The following is a 22,558-nucleotide window of genomic DNA, read 5'->3' on the forward strand; positions in this document are numbered from 1 at the left end:
AGGCCCTGGCTCGAGTCAGTAATAAATTCCCCTATTGCGAGTTGCATTGTTTCGAGGAGTCTTCTTTCCCGACCGGGGACTCGGACTACAGGCAGAACAGGGAGAAGTGAATTCTTGAATATCTCTTTTTCTGATCCGGTATGAACTGATTTAATAGTTTATCTCTGAGAGGCAATCTTATTTCTTTACTTCCACGTTCTTGAGCATAGAGAAGTTTCCTCACTATTCTTTATTAGAAGAAAGCTATACTTATTCTGAGTAGGGAAAGCTATACTTATTTTGAGTAGCTGTAGCATCTTTTTGAAGAAGGCAATGGAGACCCACTCCAGTACTCAAGCCTGGAAAATCCCATGGAGAGAGGAGCCTGGCAGGCTGCAGTCCATGGGGTCGCACAGAGTCGGACACGACTGAAGCGACTAAGCATGCATGCATGCACTGGAGAAGGAAACGGCAACCCACTCCAGTATTCTTACCTGGAGAATCCCAGGGATGGTGGAGCCTGGTGGGCTTTCGTCTATGGGGTCAAACAGAGTCGGACACAACTGAAGCGACTTAGCAGCAGCAGCAGCAGCAGCAGCATCTTTTCAGTAGTCACTTCAAGCAGTATTTCCTAAAAGTGCAATAAAATGTCTCAATACTCAAAAGAGTTAATTAAGAATCCTAGAGCCTAAATTATTTCCCCTTAAATTAATTCAATCTTTATTAGGAAGCATCTCAATGGGAACATAAGGTTCTGAGAGCCACAGTTTTAACCTTCAGCATACAGAGGTTAAACTCACACACTTTATGAAATATCTGGCATCAGTTACAGTGTCAGCATATCTGTAGGTCAATTAGAACAAGCTTGTTTACTTTGTTGTTCATTTCTCTGAGAAGCTAGTAATTACAGATACATGTCAACATATTACACTATGTGGTAATATGTGAGTGTGTGCTAAGTTGCTTTGGTTATGACTGACTTTTTGCAACCCTTTGGACTGTAGCCTGCCAGGCTTTTCTGTCCATGAGATTCTCCAGGCAAGAATACTGGAGTGAGTTGCCATGCCCTCCTTCAGGGGATCTTCCCGATCCAGAAATTGAACCTGCATCTCTTACGTCTCCTGTTTTGGCAGGCAGGTTCTTTACCACTAGTGCCACTGGGAAGCCCTTATGGTAATACATTTCACTATCATTATGTCTTTGTTAAATTTGTCTTTATATATTGAGATGATAGTTTATTAGGTTCATTATAAATTTAGGATTATTAGACATTCCTGAAGAATATTAACCATAATATTGTTGCTCTCTTTATATTTAGTAATGCATTTTGCCTTAAAGCCTACCTAGCCTGATTCTAACAACACATGCATATTTTTTGGTCTATTTTCTGTCACCCTAGTAAATACTTTCAACTTACACTTTAGACATTTTTCTTATGAATGGCATATAACTGTGCTTTTAATCTAGTCATATAATCTTATTCTCAAAGTATGATTTTCAAATTGTAGTCTGAACCCCTGAGAGTACCCAAGAAACTTTGGTTATCGGTATCTTGGTCCATTTGAACTGCTGTAACAAAAATACCATAGACAGATGGCTTTAATAGCAAACATTTATTTCCCACAGTTATGGAGTCTGGAAGTCCAAGATCAATGTCCCAAAAGATTTAGTGTCGGGCGAGAGCTCACTTGCTGTGTCCTGCATGGTATAGAGCTTTCTGAGGTATCCTTTATAAGAGCGCTAATCCCATTCATCAGGACTCCATGCTGACGATTTAATCACCTTTCAAAGCTAAAAGCTCTTAATACCATCACATTGGGTTAGAATGTCAACATGTAAATTTGGGGGAGACAAACATTCAGTCCATAACAGTAAGGTAGGTGAAATTAAAATTACATTCTTTTCTCCAACTTTTCTGAGATATAATTGATACTTAACAATGGATAATTTTAGAGTGTACAATGTGATAACCATCACATTTAATACACATGCATTGCAAAATGTTCATCACAATAAGATTAACTAACACATCCTTCGCCTCACATAAGTACCATTTTGTTGTTGTGGTGGTGGTGATGATGAGAACATTTAAGATATGCTTTCTTGGCAAATTTCAGGCATACAATACAGTATTGGAAACCATAGTCACCATGTTGCACATTACAGCCTCAGAATGTACCCCTCTTACAATGGGAAGTTCACACTCTTTAACCAATATCCCCTCATTTCCCCCAACCCCAGCCCTTGGCAGCCACCACTCTATTCTCCATTTCTACGACTTCAACCTCTTTAGATGCCACATGTAAGTGACCTCATACAGCATTTGTTTTCGTCTGAATTATTTCACTTAGCTTAATGCCCTCAAGTTTCATCTACACAGTCACAAATGGCAAGATCTCCTTTTTTAACAGCTGAATAATATTCTGTTGAATACACATACCACATTTTATTTAAGCATTACTCCATTTAAGGACACAGGTTGTTTCCGTGTCTTGGAATAATTGTGAATAATGCTGCAATATACATGGGAGTTCAGATATCTAAAAGAGTGCTTTCATTTCCTTTGAATAAATACCCAGAAGTGAAACTGCTGGATCATGTGGTAGTTCTATCTTTCTTTACCAAAATTTTTTTTTTTTTGAGGAACCTCCATAGTAGAGTCTTTCTGTAATGGCAGTACCCACTTATATTTCCAACAACAGTGCAGTGGCATGACATAAATTCTCAGTGTTGGGTGAACTACTGTTATGCTCAAAACATTTTGCCTCCAGCCATTCTGTATCCATTAAACAATAACTCTCCCTTTCCTACTCCCGCAACCTCTGTTAACCTCTATTTTACTTCCTATCTCAATGAATTTGCCTATTCTAGATACTTCTTATAAATGGAGGTATAAATGGAGAAATCATACAATATTTGCCTTTCTATGTATGGCTTATTACACTTAAAATATTATCAGTGTCTATCCATGTTGTAGCATATATCAAGATTTCATCCCTTTCCATAGTGGAGTATAAATCACATTTTGTTTATCCATCCATTTGTTGATAGACACTTGGGTGGTTTCTACCTTTCAGCTGTTTTGCACAATGCTGTATCACTATGAAGAAAGCTAGTGGGGGTGATGGAATTCCAGTTGAGCTATTTCAAATCCTAAAAGATGATGCTGTGAAAGTGCTGCACTCAATATGCCAGCAAATTTGGAAAACTCAGCAGTGGCCACAGGACTGGAAAAGGTCAGTTGTCATTCCAATCCCAAAGAAAGGCAATGCCAAAGAATGCTCAAACTACCACAGAATTACACTCATCTCACACACTAGCAAAGTATGTTCAAAATTCTCCAAGCCAGGCTTCAGCAATACGTGAACTGTGAACTTCCAGATGTTCAAGCTGGTTTTAGAAAAGGCAGAGGAAACAGAGATCAAATTGCCAACATCTGCTGGATCATCAAAAGAGCAAGAGAGTTCCAGAAAAACATCTACTTCTGCTTTATTGACTATGCCAAAGCTTTTGACTGTGTGGATCACAATAAACTGTGGAAAATTCTGAAAGAGATGGGAATACCAGACCACCTGACCTGCCTCTTGAGAAACCTGTATGCAGGTCAGGAAGCAACAGTTAGAACTAGACATGGAACAACAGACTAGTTCCAAATAGGAAAAGGAGTATGTCAAGGCTGTATATTGTCTCCCTGCTTATTTAACTTACATGCAGAGTACATCATGAGAAAAGCTGGGCTGGAAGAAGCACAAGCTGGAATCTAGATTGCCAGGAGAAATATCAATAACCTCAGATATGCAGATGATACCACCCTTATCACAGAAAGTGAAGAAGAACTAAAGAGCCTCTTGATGAAAGTGGAAGAGGAGAGTGAAAAAGTTGGCTTAAGGCTCAACATTCAGGAAACTAAGATCATGGCATCCAGTCCCATCACTTCCTGGCAAATAATGGGGAAACCGTGGAAACAGTGACAGACTTTATTTTGGGGGGCCCCAAAATCACTGCAGATGGTGATTGCAGCCATGAAATAAAAGGATGCTTACTCCTTGGAAGAAAAGTTATGACCAACCTAGACATCTTATTAAAAAGCAGAGACATTACTTTGCCAACAAAGCTCCGTCTAGTCAAGGCTATGGTTTTTCTAGTAGTCATGTACGGATGTGAGAGTTGGACTATAAAGAAAGCTGAGCGCCGAAGAATTGATGCGTTTTGAACTGTGATGTTGGAGCAGACTCTTAAGAGTTCCTTGCACTGCAAGGAGATCCAACTAGTCCATCCTCAAGGAATCAGTCCTGAATATTCATTTGAAGGACTGATGTTGAAGCTGAAACTCCAATACTTTGGCCACCTGATGAGAAGAACTAACTCATTTGAAAAGACTCTGATGCTGGGAAAGAAAGAAGGAAGAGAAGGGGATGACAGAGGATGAGATGGTTGGATGGCATCACCAACTCAATGGACATGAGTCTGATTCAACTCCGGGAGTTGGTGATGGACAAGGAGGCCTGGCGTGCTGCAGTCCATGGGGTCACAAAGAGTTGGACACGACTGAGCGACTGAACTGAACTGTTATGAAAATTGGTGTACAAATACTTATGTCCCGGCTTTTCATTTGTTTAGATGCATACCTAGGAAGGGAATTGCTGGGCCATATGGCAATGTTGTGTTTAACTTTTTGAGGAACCAACACACAGTTTACCTTAGCAGCTCCATCATTTTACATCCCCACTACAATACATGAGGCTTCCAATTTCTCCACATCCTGGCTAACAGTTGTTACTTTCTGTTTTATTGATTACAGCCATCCTAGTAGGTGTGAAGTAAAGACCACTTGTTTTGTTAATTTGTTAGCTTGGGGTTTCCTGGACCTCACAGGTACTCGAAACCTAAACTTGTATGGGTTGATCCATGTTAACAAATCCTCAGCAAATCAGGTTATTTCCATACAGGGCCTATGACTACCCCAACAAGCTTCCTATCATCACACTGTCCAAGTGAGTAGATTTCTCTCAGCCACCATTTCCCTGAAGGGTAGACCTCCAAAAGCCCTGATATACACAGAGTATGATTCTATACACTCATCATGAGAAGAACCTATAGCTGGATCACCATTAAAACCCAAACTAACTCCCTACTTTTCCCTTAGCCCTCCTTTTCCAGCGCTCCAACAAAATCAGCTCTCAGATTGTCTCCTAGGTTTCACCTATCTACAACCTCAATCCAGGAAAGCCTGCTTCACATGCCACCTTTCTCTGTGACCCAAAAGGACTTCCCTCACTTTACTGTAATTCCAGCTATTCTTTCAAATATATTCATCTTATTTTGCTTTAAATTTGGCATTTTTATTGGGAGGATTTTCAGATTACCTAATCTACCTATTGTTAAAATATCCTCCAAAATATTACATTCCATCTTCAGGCTTTATTTTTAGAAGCTAATCTTACTACGTGATTGGAGAATAAAAAAATTCGGAAATAATTCTACCTGTTCACCTTTTAAAGTTATGTTCAATTGTCTGATGCAAATATTTGCAAATCCATAGAAGTAAATTGGAAGTTATATCATGATAAAAGTTCATATTATTGGGCTTCCCTGGTGGCTCAGTGGTGAAGAATCCCAATGCTAGAGACATGGGTTCAGTCCCTGGTCTGGGAAGATCCCACATGCCTAAGAGAAACTAAGCCTGTAGATCACAATTAGCTAGAGCCTGTGCCCCAGAGCCCACAAGCTGCAACTACTGAGCCCACGCGTCACAAATACTGAGGCCCATGTACCCTATAATCCACGCTCCACAGCAAGGGAAGCCACCACTGTGCACTGCAATCAGATAGCCCCTTCTCACCACAGCTATGAAAGACCCATAAAGCAATGAAGACCCAGCACAGCCAAAAATTAATAAATAAGTACATATTACTACATTAGCTTTAGATTACTGACATACTGCAATATTTCTTACAGTGAGTTTGGTTAAATGATTTCCAAAATCAACTAATATGTTAATTATTAAAATAACTGTTTCAATATCAAGTTAGTAAAGTGTTAAACTAGATTAAACAGCTTTCATAACTATAAGACATATATAACATACAAGCTGAATTTCTAAGAATGCATTTCTCAAATTTATCTTCTTGGAGCATTATGTGGTACTAAATATTCAGACATATCACTTCTGGGAACTTTGATTTACACATTTAAAATTCAAACTTCCAATTTTTCTATCAAGTTATATAAATCAGGCCATTATTATATTTGGATTATGACATACAAATGTTTTAGTAGTTTATAGAATTAATGGTGGGCTCTGATTCTTGGTAGCTACAATACTGTTACCTTTAAAAAGCTAAACTTTTACTTCTTCTTCATTTTTAATTTTAATTACCATAATCTCTGATACATATTTTACATATCAATAATCATAACAGAAAAGTGTTAGAATACTTATAGTCTTTGATATGTTATATTATGGGAGTATGGAAAAGGAATTAAGAGATCTCAATATAGAAGGGAAAATGCACATTTAAGGAGTAAGTTTTCCATAGCAACAGAGTCATATTTGTCCCATAGTGATTGTACCAAAATAACTTATTTAAAAGCCCTGGACACTTCAAGTTAATGGAAAAATTGAAGAGAACATTAAAGTCTCGTTACCCTACATAGTGATTTATGAATTAGGTTTAATAGCCTAAGTATTCTCTCATCTGCTGAAAAATATATCTCTAGAGATTAATATTAATTTTAATAATTCCAGTTCTGAATGAAGTTTTTCACAGAACATGCTAAAAAAATGCAATACTTCTGTGAATAAAAATCTTTAAAGTTTTATATGATTGAAATTGCTCAGAAATATAAAAACAAAGAACCATTAAAATACATGTAAATACCTGATAGCTCAGTGGTAAAGAATCTGCCTGCAATGCAGTAGACCATGGTTTGATTCCTGGGTCGGGAAGATCCCCTGGAGAAGGGATAGGGTACCCACTCCAGTATTCTTGGACTTTCCTTGTGGCTCAGCTGGTAAAGACTGCCTGCAATGAAGGAGACCTGGGTTCGATCCCTGGGTTGGAAAGATCCCCTGGAGAAGGGAAAGGCTACCCACTCCAGTATTCTAGCCTGGAGAATTCCATGGACTGTATAGTCCACGGGGTTGCAAAGAGTTGGACACAGCTGAGTGACTTTCACTTTCACCAAAGGAATGGAAATAACTTCACAAGAAATTACACAGTTTATTATCTACTAAAGGACTGATTTTTCAGTTTACAAATTATGGAATTTATCTAGAAATCTAGGAATTCCTAGATTCTTCTGAATTTTTTTCCTACCATCTACTCATATCTCTGTCAGTTAACTGTTTCAAAGTGTGAACAAAACTGAACATTTTTTAAATCACAAAATACTTGAATGGGAAAAGTCCTCAGGGGGATCTATTAAAACAACTTAACTACCAATGAGGAACTGATGCTAGCTTTTGCACTGTTTAAATTTTTATAAATTTCATTATCACAGATGACTAAAATTCATGCTGTGTGGGCTTTCTCTAGTTGCAATAAGCAGGGGCTCAGTAGCTTTAGTTTTAATCAGGAATTCAACATACATACATAATGGAGCAACTGCTATATACTGGTCACTGGGATAGTTGTTTGTGAGTATCAAAATTAATAAGAAATTCTCCTTTTCCTCAGAAAACTGAGAAATCTATTACAACAACTGAGCTCAGTACTGTAGAGGAAATACAATAGAAATGAATAAAGCTGGAGTACAGTTCAGGGAGACCTCAGCCTGCTTGTAGGTAGAAGGAGAAATCAGGCCTGAGGAGCAACTAGTCAATTCAAGGGCTGGCAGAAAGAAGAACATTCTGTCTTGGGATATGCAGAGATATGACATAAGGTATTATGAAATACATGGGCAAGTATGACAGTGCAAGCCAGGGGGATATATGGGAACTTGAGGCAATTATTGTGGAGATCTGTTGATCTTCCTTACTTTCAGTGGAACTTCTTTCTGATGAGAATCAGAGGGGTTCAGGGAAGAAGCTTGCCACATGTAAATTTAAAAACAATTAGCTATAAATTTCAATATGGATTATTAAATAAAGAAAGCAAAGTGGTAAGCTGATCAGGACAGACCATAAAAGAGCAAGAAGGATTAAAACACAGACAGGCACACTCATTGAAATATAGTAGTTGCAGAGGTACTGGAGCAACTAGGAAGGAACATTTAAGTAAAGAAAAGCATGTCAGAGGACTGACACTATCTGCCTTCAAAACTTACTATAAAGTTGCAGTGATCAAGACAGTAAGATATTGGCAAGAGAAGAAACAAACAGATCTATGAAACAGAATAGAGAACCAAGAAATAGACCCAGACAAACACAGTCAATTAATCTTTGACAAGGAGCAAAGGCAAATCAGTGGAAAAAAGATAATCTTTTCAATAAATGGTGCTAGAACAACTAGACATCCACATGAAAAAAAAAAAAAAAAAGAATCTTTGCAGACTTTACACCGTCCAAAAAGATTAACTCAAACAGATCCTAGATATAAATTAAAAATGCGAAACTACAGAACTCCTGGGACTTCCCTGGTGGTCCAAGGCTTAGACTCTGCACCTCCACTGCCGAGGGTGCAGGTTCAGTACCTGGGGGGGAAACCAAGACCCTGCATTCTGTGCAGCCCAGCCAAAGAAAGCAGACTCATTATGCTGTTCATGCTAAATTTTGTATACCAACTTGTCTGAATACAGCTTAAAAAATCTGTAGTGCTTTAAAAAAGAAACTATAGAACTCCCAGAAAAACATAGAAGAAAATCTAGACGACAGACATGGTGATGATATTTTAAATACAATACCCAAAGTACTGTGCTTGAAAGAAACAACTGATACTTGGACTTCATTATAATTAAGAACTTCTGCTCTGGAGGGAGGGGTATATATATACACACTTAAGGCCGATTTGATTTGTTGCATGGCAGAAACCAACACAACACTGTAAAATAATTACCCTCCAATTTAAAAATAATTTTGCTCTGCAACAGACAATGTCAAAAGAAGGAGAAGATAACCAACAGATTGGGAGAAAATACTTAGAAAAGACATATCTGATAAAGGACTATCATCCATTTACAAGAATTCTTAAAACTCAAAAAGAAAATCAATAATCTCATGTTTAAAAATGGGCGAAAGGTCTTAACAGACACCTCACTAAAGAAGACATACAGATGGCAAGTAAACATATGAAAAGATGTTCAACATCATATGTCATTAGCAAACTGAGAATTAAAACAAAGAGATACCATTATATATCCATTAGAATGGCCAGAATCCAAAATACTGACAACAAAAGCTGGAGAGGATGCAGAGCAACCCAAATTCACACACTGCAAACGGGAATGTTAAGATGATATAGCCACTTTGGAAGATGGTCTGGCAGTTTCATACAAAACAAACTGTACTCTTACAATACAATCTAGTAATCACAATCCTTGGTATTTACTCAAATGTTGATATCTATGTCCACATGAAAATCTGAACATGGAAGCTTATATCAACTTAATTTGTAACTGCCAAAATTTGGAAGCATTCAAGATATCCTTTAGAAAGTGAAAGGATAAATACACTGTGGTGTAAATAGACAATGGAGTATTATTCAGAGCTAAAAATGAGCTATCAATCCATGAGAAGACACGAAGAAACCTTAAGCACATATTACTAGGTGAAATAAGCCAGTGTGAAAGGGCTACCTACATACCATATGATTCCAACTACTCAAATTCTGGAAAAGGTAAAACTATGGAGACGGCAAAAAGATCAGTGGTTGCCAGTGTTGTGGGGAGGCAGAACACAGAGGATTTTGGGGGTAGTGAAAATACTTTGTGTGATCCTACAATGGTGGATACATGCCATTATCAGTTCAGTTCAGCTCAGTCGCTCAGTTGTGTCTGACTCTTTGTGACCCCATGGACTGCAGCACACCAGGCTTCCCTGTCCATCACCAACTCCTGGAGCTTACTCAAACTAATGCCCATTGAGTCAGTGATGCCATCCAACCATCTCCTCCTGCCTTCAATCTTTCCCAGCATCAGGGCCTTCTCCAGTGAGTCAGGCTGGATGAAGCACAAGCTGGATTCAAGATTGCTGGGAGAAATATCAATAACCTCAGATATGCAGATGACACCACCCTTATGGCAGAGAGCAAAGAACTGAAGAGCCTCTTGATGAGAGTGAAAGAGGAGAGTGAAAAAGTTGGCTTAAAGCTCAACATTCAGAAAACTAAGATCATGGCATCTGGTCCCATCACTTCATGGGAAATAGATGGGGAAACAGTGGAAAGAGTGTCAGACTTTATTTTGGGGGGCTCCAAAATCACTGCAGATGGTGACTGCAGCCATGAAATAAAAAGATGCTTACTCCTTGGAAGGAAAGCTATGACCAACCTAGACAACATATTAAAAAGCAGAGACATTACTTTGCCAACAAAGGTCCATCTAGTCAAGGCTATGGTTTTTCCGCTAGTCATGTATGGATGTGAGAGTTGGACTATAAAAAAAGCTGAGTGCCAAAGATTTGATGCTTTTGAACTGTGGTGTTGGAGAAGACTCTTGAGAGTCCCTTGGACTGCAAGGAGATCCAACCAGTCCATCCTAAAGGAAACAGTCCTGAATATTCATTGAAAGGACTGATGTTGAAACTGAAACTCCAATACTTTGGCCACCTGGTGCAAAGAACTGACTCATTGGAAAAGACTCTGATGCTGGGAAAGTTTGAAGGCGGGAGGAGAAGGGGACAACAGAGGATGAGATGGTTGGATGGCATCACCGACTCGATGAACATGAGTTTGAATAAGCTCTGGGAGCTGGTGATGGACAGGGAACCTGGCATGCTGCAGTCCATGGGGTCGCAAAAAGTTGGACACGGCTGAGTGACTGAACTGAACAATACCTGTGTATTTAACTATAAAGTTCAAAACTGAAGACCAAATAATGGTAAATAGCACATGCTCAGTTGCTCAGCTGTGTCTGACTCTGCGACCCCATGGACTGTAGCCCGCCAGGCTCCTCTGTCCATGGAATTTTCCAGGCAAGAATACTGGAGTGGGTTGCCATTTCCTACTCCAGGAGACCTTCCTGACCAGGGATCAAACCCATGTCACTTGCATCTCCTGCAGTGGCAGGAAGATTATATATTTATAATTGTTTAAAGTTAGTATTTCTTTTCAATATGACCTCTGTGCCTTGGCTTAAAATATTGTCATCTTCCAATAATAATGATGATAATAATAATAATGTGATAATATAATGATATGTGATAATATGATATGATATAGTATATAATATAATATAATGATAATATGTGATAATATGATAATAAAATGTGATAGTAACAATAATGTGATCCATTATGGCAGACCAAATTACAAGGACCGAGAGTCAGAAGAAAGACACGCAGAGAAGCGTGCCTAGAAAGTCCCACTTAGTGTCTCCTAATCCCACCAGAGGTGATGACAAGCTGAGTAATGCTTTTGGCAGCCTCTTGGGCCATGTGGATAGCACAAGAAATCAGTGTGATTTTTGGAAGAAGGGAAGGAGTAGGAGTTAAAAGGGGGCAATGATCTTTTTATTAACCTCCGTAGTAGTTATACAGGTGCTTACTTTACCATAACTCATTGAGCAACACAACAGTATTTTGTGCAGTAGTCTGTATGTGTATATTCCAAAGTAAACAAGCAAAAATGATATCATAGTAAGAAATGTCAATGTATCTTATGCCCTTAATTCACTTCACCAAACATATCAAGTATCTCTCCATTCTAATCACTGGACTAAGTGATTATACTGCATTACAGCTTCAAATAAGACCTGTACCTTCCTTTATCAAGCCTACAGTTACACTTACACTGACTAACTTAATAACTCCCTGACTAATTTAGTAAAGGAAGATAATGTCAGTTCTAAAGAATAAGCAAAATCCCAATTTACAAATTTGCTATTCAGGTCTTTATGGTCATAATTTAGCAGTGACTTTTAAACATGTTAAACTGTAAACTCCTCGAGGTTAGAGGCCATGTTTTATTCATCTCTGAATCCTCTGTTGCCTGCACAAGGTCTAGCTAAGAGATGTAAATGACTAGGTTGAATGAAGAAATGTCAAGATATATTGAATGTCTTCTTTAATGGATCTGGTGACCTATTTGACTTTTCATTTTTAAATGTAAGCTGGTTCAAAGAAGACACTTAATTTTTTAAATTTTATAGAAAAATATTGCCATGCATAATTTAGTGCTTAATAATTCTTTTATGATTGTTAAAAAGCTATTGTTCCACTTTCAATTTTTAATCTTAGACAGATTTACATCAATCAAATAATAACTGAAATTTTTAGCATTGCAAGAATTTGTAATTTAGTCCATGATTTTCATTTCACAGGTGAGGTAAATGAAGTCCTGAGAAGTTTAATGACTTGCCTAAACTTATAAACTAAGGCATAATACTTAAACAACTCTGACCTACAAATTCTGTCTTCATATTAAAAAAAAGAAACTTTAGATGAGATCCCTTTATTTCTCCCCAAATCTATACTGCTTGGTGGTTGCTCAAGTCAAAAAAGGAAAATAATTCATATTCACTGTAAGAAAAGCTGTGTGATTCTGTTAAACAGGAAGGAAAAAGGAAGGGGCAAATATGTATTACTTATGTGAAAAAGTAAAGGTCTACAAAGGTCAGGTGAATCACAAGCTGGAATCAAGATTGCCAGGAGAAATATCAAGAACCTCAGATACGCAAATGATACCACTTTAATGACAGAAAGTAAAGAGGAACTAAACAGTCTCTTGCTGAGGGTAAAGGAGGAGAGTGGAAAAGCTGGCTTAAAACACAAAATTCAAAAAACTAAGATCATAGCCTCTGGTCCCATCACTTCATGGCAAACAGATGGATAAAAAGTGAAAACAGTGACAGATTTTATTTTCCTGGGCTCCAAAATCAGGGCTTCCCTGGTGGCTCAGAGAGTAAAGTGTCTGCCTGCAATGAGGGAGACTTGGGTTCGATCCCAGGGTTGGGAAGATCCCCTGGAGAAGGGAAAGGTTACCCACCCCAGTATTCTTGCCTGGAGAATTCCACGGACAGAAGAGCTTGGTAGGCTACAGTCCACGGGATCACAAAGAGTCAGACATGACTGAGCAACTTCACAAAATCACGGCAGTGACTGCAGCCATGAAATTAAAAGACACTTACTCCTGGGAAGAAAAACTATGACAAACCTAGATAGCATATTACAAAGCAAAGACATCACTTTGCTGACAAACATCTATATAGTCAAAGCTATGGTTTTTCCAGTAGTCAGGTACGGATGTGAGAGTTGGACCATAAAGAAAGCTGAATGACAAAGAATTGATGTTTTTGAACTGCAGGGCTGGAGAAGACTCTTGAGAGTCCCTCGGACAGCAAAGAGATCAAATCAGTCAATCTTAAAGGAAATCAACCCTAAATATTCATTGGAAGGACTGATACTGAAGCTGAAGCTCCAATACATTGGCCACCTGATGTGAAGAGCTGACGCATTGGGAAAAAAAAGATACTGATGTTGGAAAAAACTGAGGGCAAGAGGAGAAGGGAACAACAGAGGATGAGATGGTTGGATGGCATCACCAACTCAATGCACTTGCGTTTGAGCAAACTCCGGGAGATAGTGAAGGACCGGGGAGGCCTGGTGGGCTGCAGTTCAAGCAGTCATAAAGAGTCAGACACAACTTAGCAACTGAACAACAACAACAATAAAGTATGTGTATTTACTGTAACACCAATAAATGGTTTCAATAGAGTCAATGGTATTTTCTGGGGATCGGCAACTGCAACTTAAAAAAAAAAGTCATGTCTATTACTGTAAAATTTGGAAAATAATCCACTTTCACAATCATGTTCTACTTGTAACAGCGAAGTTTAGAGTCTACGTAACCACAGATTTCACATTTTGTAATTATTGTTGTTTTAATGGTAGCATCATCAGTTTGAGGTATGTGGTGGTAGCTCAGTGGCTAAGTCATGTCTGACTCTTTGCGACCCCGTGGACTGTAGCCTGCCAGGCTCCTCTGTCCATGGGATTCTCCAGGAGAGAATACTGGAGTGGGTTGCTATTTCCTTCTCCAGCATATCTTCCCAACCCAAAAATCAAACTCAGGTCTCCTGCATTGCAGAAAGATTCTTTACTGAGCTATTAGCGAAACCCCATTACTTTGAGGAGATCCAACCAAAGAGCCGAATCTCTGGCTTGAACTGTCTTATACTCAAAAAGAGAAGTGAAATAGACAACCAAATACATTATATTAGACTCTTGGAATATGTGATCACTTTCTATAAGAAAAACCACATTACATTCACAAAGAAGAGAAGGTTTTAGCTTAGAAGATTTTTTTCACAAGACAGGACTGAGAACTGATAGTGAGGGCCTCTAGAGACCATATTGCTCATTAATCTTTCTGTTATCCAGAGGTTTGTTTTCTATATTGGGATATGCATGTGTGCATGCTCAGTCACTCAGTCATGTCTGATTCTTTGTGACCCCATGGACTGCAGTCAGCCAGCTTCCTCTGTCTATGGAATTTTCCATGAAAGAATACTGGAGTGGGTTACCATTTCCTTCTCCATGGGATCTTTCCAACCAAGGGATTGAATCCACGTCTCTTGCATCTCCTCCACTGGCAGGTAGATTCTTTACCATTGTGCTACCTGGGAAGCCATATTTGGGTATATAAATAGGTTAAAAAAAAATTCTGACGATAGATTCATTTCTAAGCTGTTATGCTAAATAATAAAACTGGTCATGATTCAATATATCATTTATTCTTACCAAGAAGCTACTTTAGAGATTTGAGATGATGGATGAATGACATATATTTAGAAATTATGGTGACCATGGGTTTAATTACGAGCATATGAAAAAGGAATGTTTGATTATTAAATTTTTTTTCTAAAATTGCAGATTATACATTTTCTTGGGTACTTAATCTTTTTAATCAAATTCTTTTAACCAAAACTGAATAATAAGTCATTCAAAGTGAAAAATTCCTGTGCCAAAGGGATAATTTTCCTAGGGCTCAAATGTCTCTTAGGGTTAAAGGTTGAGTTAGAAAGAGATAAACATTTCATGAAGACAAACCAAATTATAAATTCAGAGAAAACTACTGCTTTGCCAATACACTGTAATCTAGAAATGAAAACAAGTATATGAAATATTTTTACATAAAAAATTATGAGTTTTCATCTACTTTCTTGTGCACTACATTAGCTCCGAAGTGTTCTTAGCAACCACATTATTTCACATTATCCTTCTAAAATGACTATTTTGATATTTAATATTTAGAAGAACTATGTTAGTTTCATGTTTTTCAGGTATAACATTCAGAGGACGTAAAGCTGAAAACTTCATAATCAAAATCCTTACTCTCTGATATATCTGGAACAATGTTTCTTTTTTTTTCTTAGGCAAATACATTTTTATTTCTTCTAATAATACAAAAATGATAGAGAATTCCTTGAATGTAATGATGATTAGAAAACAGATGAAGAAGCAGAACACTTAGCAAAAGGAGTAAATCTGTACGTGCAGCCTAACATTTAAAAATGGAGAGTGGAAAGTTTGAAGAAATTAAAGATTCTCTGCTTATTTTAAAGACTGCTTGGAACAATGTTTCTTTGAGTTATATTCTGGTCCCAGGAAAGAGTTCTAGAGGAAAAAAAAAAAAAAACAAATACAGGCAAGAGTTTTAACAGAAAGAAACTACAGTCACCCCTTAATAGCCCTGGGCTATGGTTACCAAAATCCATGGTTGCTAAAGTCTTATATAAAATGGAATATGCAGTACAATGAATACTATATGCAAGACTCTCTGAGAGCCCTGCTACTTTTAAGATAACTAAAACTCCATCCCACTCTGGGAAAACTCAGAAGAGCAGGGGTATTGCCTGAAAATAGCAGTAGTCAACAAGGATAACGCTCCCACTCCCGGCCTGTACGGTACGTAAGGGGAGTCAGTGTCCCCTGTCAAGGCAAAGACAAAGCAAGCAAGCAGAGATAACACTGAAAGATATGGCTGAAGACTTTTAACCAGAAAAAATGAATTCCCTAAGATACAGTAATGGAATTTTAAAGGGAAAGATGAGGTGGAAGGATAAATAAGAGGTAAACAAATACAGAGAAAAGATGATAGAATCATGTGAATGACGGTTCCATAGAGTTGAGGAGGGCAGTGATTAAAACTGGGCTTTGTCTGATGAGGGCCTCCCTGGTGGCTCAGATGGGAAAGAGTCCGCCTGAAAGCAGCAGACCGGGTTCGATCCCTGGGTGGGGAAAATCCCCTAGAGAAGGGAATGGCTATCCACTCCAGTGTTCTTGCTTGGAGAAGTCAATGGACAGAGGAGCCTGGCGGGCTACAGTCCATGGGGTCTCATAGAGTTGCACATGAGAACAATTTTAAGAAGCATAGTAGAATTAGTCTACTAAGCCTTTCCCTATATTAGTTTACCCATGCTTACTTCCTCTTAATTTTTCCATCCGTCTCAATCTAGCCTCCCTGTCCACAGTCCATTGAAACTACTTTTGCTAAATTCATCAGTGCCTTCCACATTGCCAAACCCAGTGAAACTTTTCTTGCACATAATCTAATCCTCAGCAGGCTTAGGCACGTTCTACCTTGCTTAGTTTCCTGGCTTTCCTGCGTCACACATTCCTGCATTTCCTCTTGTTCTATGAACTGCTCTTTCCCAGGCTCCTTTATTGACTTCTCCTCTTACCCTAACATGAGATTTCCTTCTCTCTGTCTATCCTCTTCCTAGATAATACCAAGCAATTTCATGACTTTAAATATTATTATGTCTTAATGATCTCCAATTTGTATCTTCAGCCCAAACTTCTGAGCTTAAGTTACATTTATCCAACAGCTTACTTAGCATTGATCACTGAATGTCAAATTGGCACCTCAAAACATTTTTTCAGTTAAGTTATTTATCTTTATTTTACTTTGGTGTATAGTTGATTAACAATGTTGTGTTTGTTCTAGGTGTACAACAAAGTGATTCAGTTATACATGTACATGTTAATGTGATTCTCACTTCCATCCTCCCTTTGGAATTACAATAATGTCAGTAGAATAAGTAACTGAGAAGAAAAATTACTGAATTTACAAGGTATATTGTGTTTCTTCCTGATTTTAATGTGATAAATTTACTTCCTGCATGCTTAGTCACTCAATTGTGTCTGACTTTTTTTGACCTTTTGCACTGTATCCGGCCAGGCTCCTCTGTCCATGGGACTCTCCAGGCAAGAATATTGAAGTGGGTTGCCATTTCTTCCTTCAGACGGATCTTCCTGACCCAGGGATCGAACCTGAGTCTCCTGTGTTGCAGGCAGATTCTTTACCGCTGAGCCATCCAGGAAACCCCTTTAGTCATCTTTATTTTACTCTTTTCTCTATATAAGCCAAATAAGTTAAAATCTGACAATAATACTGATCCATGTCAATAAATCAGAGCCCCATGACCTTGAATCACTTGGTTTGGCTATGTTCTTTTATCCTCACTTCTTTTTCTTCTTTTATTTGAGAGCAATTTCATATTTTTCTGCAGAATTCTCTTATAGTAGCAACAATTTAGAGTGGTAGTTAAGCTTATGGACTCCAGAACCAGACTGTCTGGATGCAAAGCCCAGTTCTATAATTTATCAGCCCCATGACTTGCCTCTATTCCTTCTTCTATGAAATGGGGATGATAATAATTGTATTTACTTTACAGAGCTGCTCTGAAGATGAATTAATACCATACAGCTTATGAAAGTGGGTCTGACACAGAGTAAGTACCCCTAATGTTCATTACTCGTTCTTTCTTTGACCCTCATACGCCAGTGAAAGGAGAAGCTCAGCCTAGACTCGCACTCATTTTAGTTGCTTTCAAACGAGCAGCACCGTCGTTACTAGCACTGCTCTCAGCTCCTTCTCATAGCTACAGTTCTTGGGAAAGATCAGTAACTTGCTCTTTCAGAAGGGACACACTCTTCTGAGGAACAACAAAAACAACTTAATCCATCATGTATAAATCAAACTCATCTTACTTCAAATTAGTGAGAAAAGCAGGTAACTTGCTATAATTTTCAGACCTCCCTTTGAGTAAGGGAATTCTTCTGGGAGTTATTTATTCAGACCATACAAATTAGGTTCAATGAAAAAAAAAAAAACATAGTTACAAGATTGAGTTGCAACACACAGTTACAATATCCATCTATACTACTTTGAAAAGAAGTTTTAAATAGTGCCTTGCAAAAGTTAACTGAAAACTTTTCTCAAACATAGACTGAATGATCTCAAGTCTAATTGCTAAAAATTATACAAAGCTATTTGAATAGTAAAGTCAGTTTCCTCCTTCTTTATTTTGATTTCATTTGTAAAACCAAAAGTCCTCAGGTTTTAACACTGTATTCTTGTCAGAATCATGCAAATTTAAAACATCCATATTAAACTGAACTAAAAACAGAAATCACAGGATAGTTTTGAAAACATAAACTTATCTTTTACCAAGTAAGGTCCAAGGAACATTTAAGCAAGGCTAGGCTCAGGTACCATTTTAAAATAGTTTTGGCACAACAACTGGAGAAACTGAAGTGCAGAACTGACTGTGTCACATGCAGTGCCAGTAAGCTTTCATTCTGCCTAAGTGCACAGATGATAATCAGCGGGATTATTCTAATAAGAATTCCACACACAAAAACATAAGTTCTTTTAAGGTTCTATAAAATTTCACTAGCTTTAAAAATGTTACATGGATTCTCTGGATCCACCTATCAATTGTTAAACTGAAATATGAGTAATTAGAGTATGATGTACTTCAGTCCTGTTGGTTTCCCCTCTCTTAAATGCACACAACATAAAGTTAGTGCTCTCATCAGACATACAAGACACTGTAGGTTCTAGAGTTTAAGAGTTGTGATAAAGATAAATTTTTCTTATGAAGGTAATAATCAATTAGGAGAGGAGTCTGGAAAATGCATAAAAGGATTATGTATAGCGTGAATTTACTGTGACTAAATTCTAAATAACTGCTAATAACCAAACACACTAGAATAACTACTAGTCATTAATACATTTAAATTTTATTGTCAAAGATAATTGCTTGCTGTCATGAAAACATTCTGCATTCATAAAAATAATGCTTAAAATAATTGTGGGAAGCTTATTAAATATATTCTAATTTTACACACTCAAGTAGTCATAGTAATAAGTACTCTCATAAATTGAAGGACAAGGCTTCATTTCTTACCCTCTAAAGTCAATTTTAAAAAAGTCTTCTGAATTAAAAGAGTACACTTAATAAACAATTCAATTATCTGCCTTCAGAAACCTCACTCTAACTGCATATTTTAAAGACAAAAAAATTACAAGACAAACAAGAGAGGTAACAACAGCAACAAACTTTTGGAACCCAGAAAAACAGATGGGAGTTAGAATACCTAATCTAAAATAAGCAGTAGCAAAATCTGAGACTTAGGTTTTAGTTTACAAAGAAGAATCCTCAGAAGGTTCAACATTTGTAACAACAGGTTTTTCTGAAATTTATAGTGCAAACGTTAGTCACTCAGACATGCCGACTCTTTGCAACCCCATGGATCATGACCTGCCAGGAGCCTGCGTCCATGGAGTTCTCCACGGAAGAATATCTGGTGTGTTGCCACAGCCTTCTCCAGGGGATCAAAGCCTGGTCTCCTGCACTGCAGGCAGATTCTTTACCATCTGAGCCACCACGGAAACCTAAAGGGTTTCGAGGTTAAAATAAGGAGGACTGGGTAAAAGATGTGTAACAAATTAGGGTTTCCCTAGACACACTTTCCTCTTCATAATCTGATAGCTACCCTTCCTCAGTACTGACTGAATACTGGAGAATTCTTCTCTGGAGAAGTGAAGGACTGAATGACTCAGATTAACTGGATTAAATGTTGAAAGTTGAGACACATAACCTGTTTTCCCACTTGACCACCAGAGCACTGAGCTTTGCATTCCAAAAAGTAATCTGTGCTATAAAAGAAAACTCTCTTAGAAATCCACAGTCTTAGGAAAATCTTAAAGTATTGGGATACTGGGGTTCTCCAGAAAAAAATCCCATTTAGATCATTCTAGAGAAGACAGTAACTTCCACCTGTATTTTCAGAGTTTCCAATGACCATTTTCACCCAAAGCTTTTAATTATGAGGGTAATACTAAAGACACCAGAAATCTGAGTAAAGTCTTCCACATGATTTCAAACAAAGTAATTTTTAAGAAACTGACATTACAGAAGAACAAAATTTCAAAGTCTATCATTAATAAACAAGAAAACATGTTACAACCATGAAACAAGAAAGGGATGGATTAAAAAAAAATCAGAGACATAAAAGAAGTTTTTAAAATAAATATCCTGAAATGGAAAATTCAATAGAAAGGCTGAAAATGCAGTTTAAAAAGTCTCCAAAAAAGGAAACAAAATGACAAAGAAATAGAAAACAAGGAAAAACAGAGAAAATTAGAGAACAAGGGCAAAATAGCTAACACCTGGATAACAAAGACCGAACAGAACGAAGGAGTGGGTAACAAAGATGTGGTACACATACACAACAGAATATTACTCAGCCATAAAAAAGAATGAAATAATGCCATTTATAGCAACGTGATGGGCCTAGAGATTATCATACTGAGTGAAGTCAGATGGAGAGAGACAAATATAGGATATTGCTTAAATGTGGAATCTAAAAAAAAAAAAAAAGACGTAAAGGAACTTATTTACAAAACAGAAAAGAGTCACAGGTGCAGAAAACAAATTCATGGTTACAAGTGGTGAAAGGTTTGATGGGGGATAAAGTGGGAAATTGAGAGTGACACGTGCATGCTGCTGTATCTAAAACAGGAAACTAATAAGGGCCTGCTGCACAGCACAGGGGACTGGAGTTGTTCCCCATGATGGCCCATGTGGGAAAGTAACCTGAACAAGAGGATATATAACTGATTCACTTTCCTGTACACCTGAAACCAACACAACTTTATAAATCAACTGTGCCTCCTGAGAAACCTGTATGCAGGTCAAGAAGCTACAATTAGAACTGGACATGGAACAACAGACTGGTTCCAAATCTGTTCCAAATCCCTGACAGTCCAATATACAGTCAAGGCTGTATACTGATACCCTGCTTATTTAACTTATATGCAGAGCACCTCATGAGAAATGCCAGACAGGATGAAGCACAACCTGGAATCAAGATTGCCAGGAGAAATATCAATAACCTCAGATATGCAGACGACACCACCCTTATGGCAGAAAGTGAAGAGGAGCTAAAGAGCCTCTTGATGAACGTGAAAGAGGAGAGGGAAAAAGTTGGCTTAAAACTCAGCATTCTGATACGAGTATTGCGACTCCTGCTTTCTTTTGGTCTCCATTTGCGTGAAATATTTTTTCCACTTTTAGTCTGTATGTGTCTCTTGTTTTGAGGTGGGTCTCTTGTAGACAGCATATATAGGGGTCTTGTTTTTGTATCCATTCAGCCAATCTTTGTCTTTTGGTTGGGGCATTCAACCCATTTACATTTAAGGTAATTATTGATAGGTGTGGTCCCGTTGCCATTTACTTTGCTGTTTTGGGTTCACGTTTATACAGCCTTTCTGTGTTTCCTGTCCAGAGAAGATCCTTTAGCATTTGTTGAAGAGCTGGTTTGGTGGTGCTGAATTCTCTCAGCTTTTGCTTGTCTGTAAAGCTTTTGAATTCTCCTTCATATCTGAATGAGATCCTTGCTGGGTACAGTAATCTAGGTTGTAGGTTATTCTCTTTCATTACTTTAAGTATGTCCTGCCATTCCCTTCTGGCCTGGAGGGTTTCTATTGATAGATCAGCTGTTATCCTTATGGGAATCCCTTTGTGTGTCATTTGTTGTTTCTCCCTTGCTGCTTTTAGTATTTGTTCTTTGTGTTTGATCTTTGTTAATTTGATTAATATGTGTCTTGGGGTGTTTCGCCTTGGGTTTATCCTGTTTGGGACTCTCTGGGTTTCTTGGACTTGGGTGGCTATTTCCTTCCCCATTTTAGGGAAGTTTTCAGCTATTATCTCCTCGAGTATTTTCTCATGGCCTTTCTTTTTGTCTTCTTCTTCTGGGACTCCTATGATTCGAATGTTGGGGCATTTCACAGTGTCCCAGAGGTCCCTGAGGTTGTCCTCATTTCTTTTGATCCTTTTTTCTTTTTTCCTCTCTGCTTCATTTATTTCCACCATTTTATCTTCTACCTCACTTATCCTATCTTCTGTCTCTGTTATTCTACTCTTGGTTCCCTCCAGAGTGTTTTTGATCTCATTCATTGCATTATTCATTTTTAATTGATTCTTTTTTATTTCTTCTAGGTCTTTATTAAACATTTCTTGCATCTTTTCAATCTTTGTCTCCAGGGTATTTATCTGTTTTCAAGATTTTGGATCATTTTTATTATCATTATTCTAAATTCTTTTTCAGGTAGATTTCCTATCTCCTCCTCTTTTGTTTGACTTGGTGGGCATTTTTCATGTTCCTTTACCCAAATAAAGGATGTGAAAA

At 37.8% G+C, this 22,558-nt stretch overlaps 1 long non-coding RNA gene across 1 annotated transcript in view; it reads right to left on the bottom strand.

Moving 5' to 3' along the window:
• Positions 1-498: 498 nt before the first annotated feature.
• Positions 499-22,558, bottom strand: part of LOC122673619 — a 76,575-nt gene continuing 54,515 nt past the window's right edge. The window contains exon 3 of the long non-coding RNA XR_006334752.1: positions 499-610. This is a non-coding gene — a long non-coding RNA (uncharacterized LOC122673619). The remainder of the gene's footprint in view (positions 611-22,558) is intronic.

This window comes from Cervus elaphus, chromosome 17 (assembly GCF_910594005.1).
Source record: "Cervus elaphus chromosome 17, mCerEla1.1, whole genome shotgun sequence".
NCBI lineage: Eukaryota > Metazoa > Chordata > Mammalia > Artiodactyla > Cervidae > Cervus > Cervus elaphus.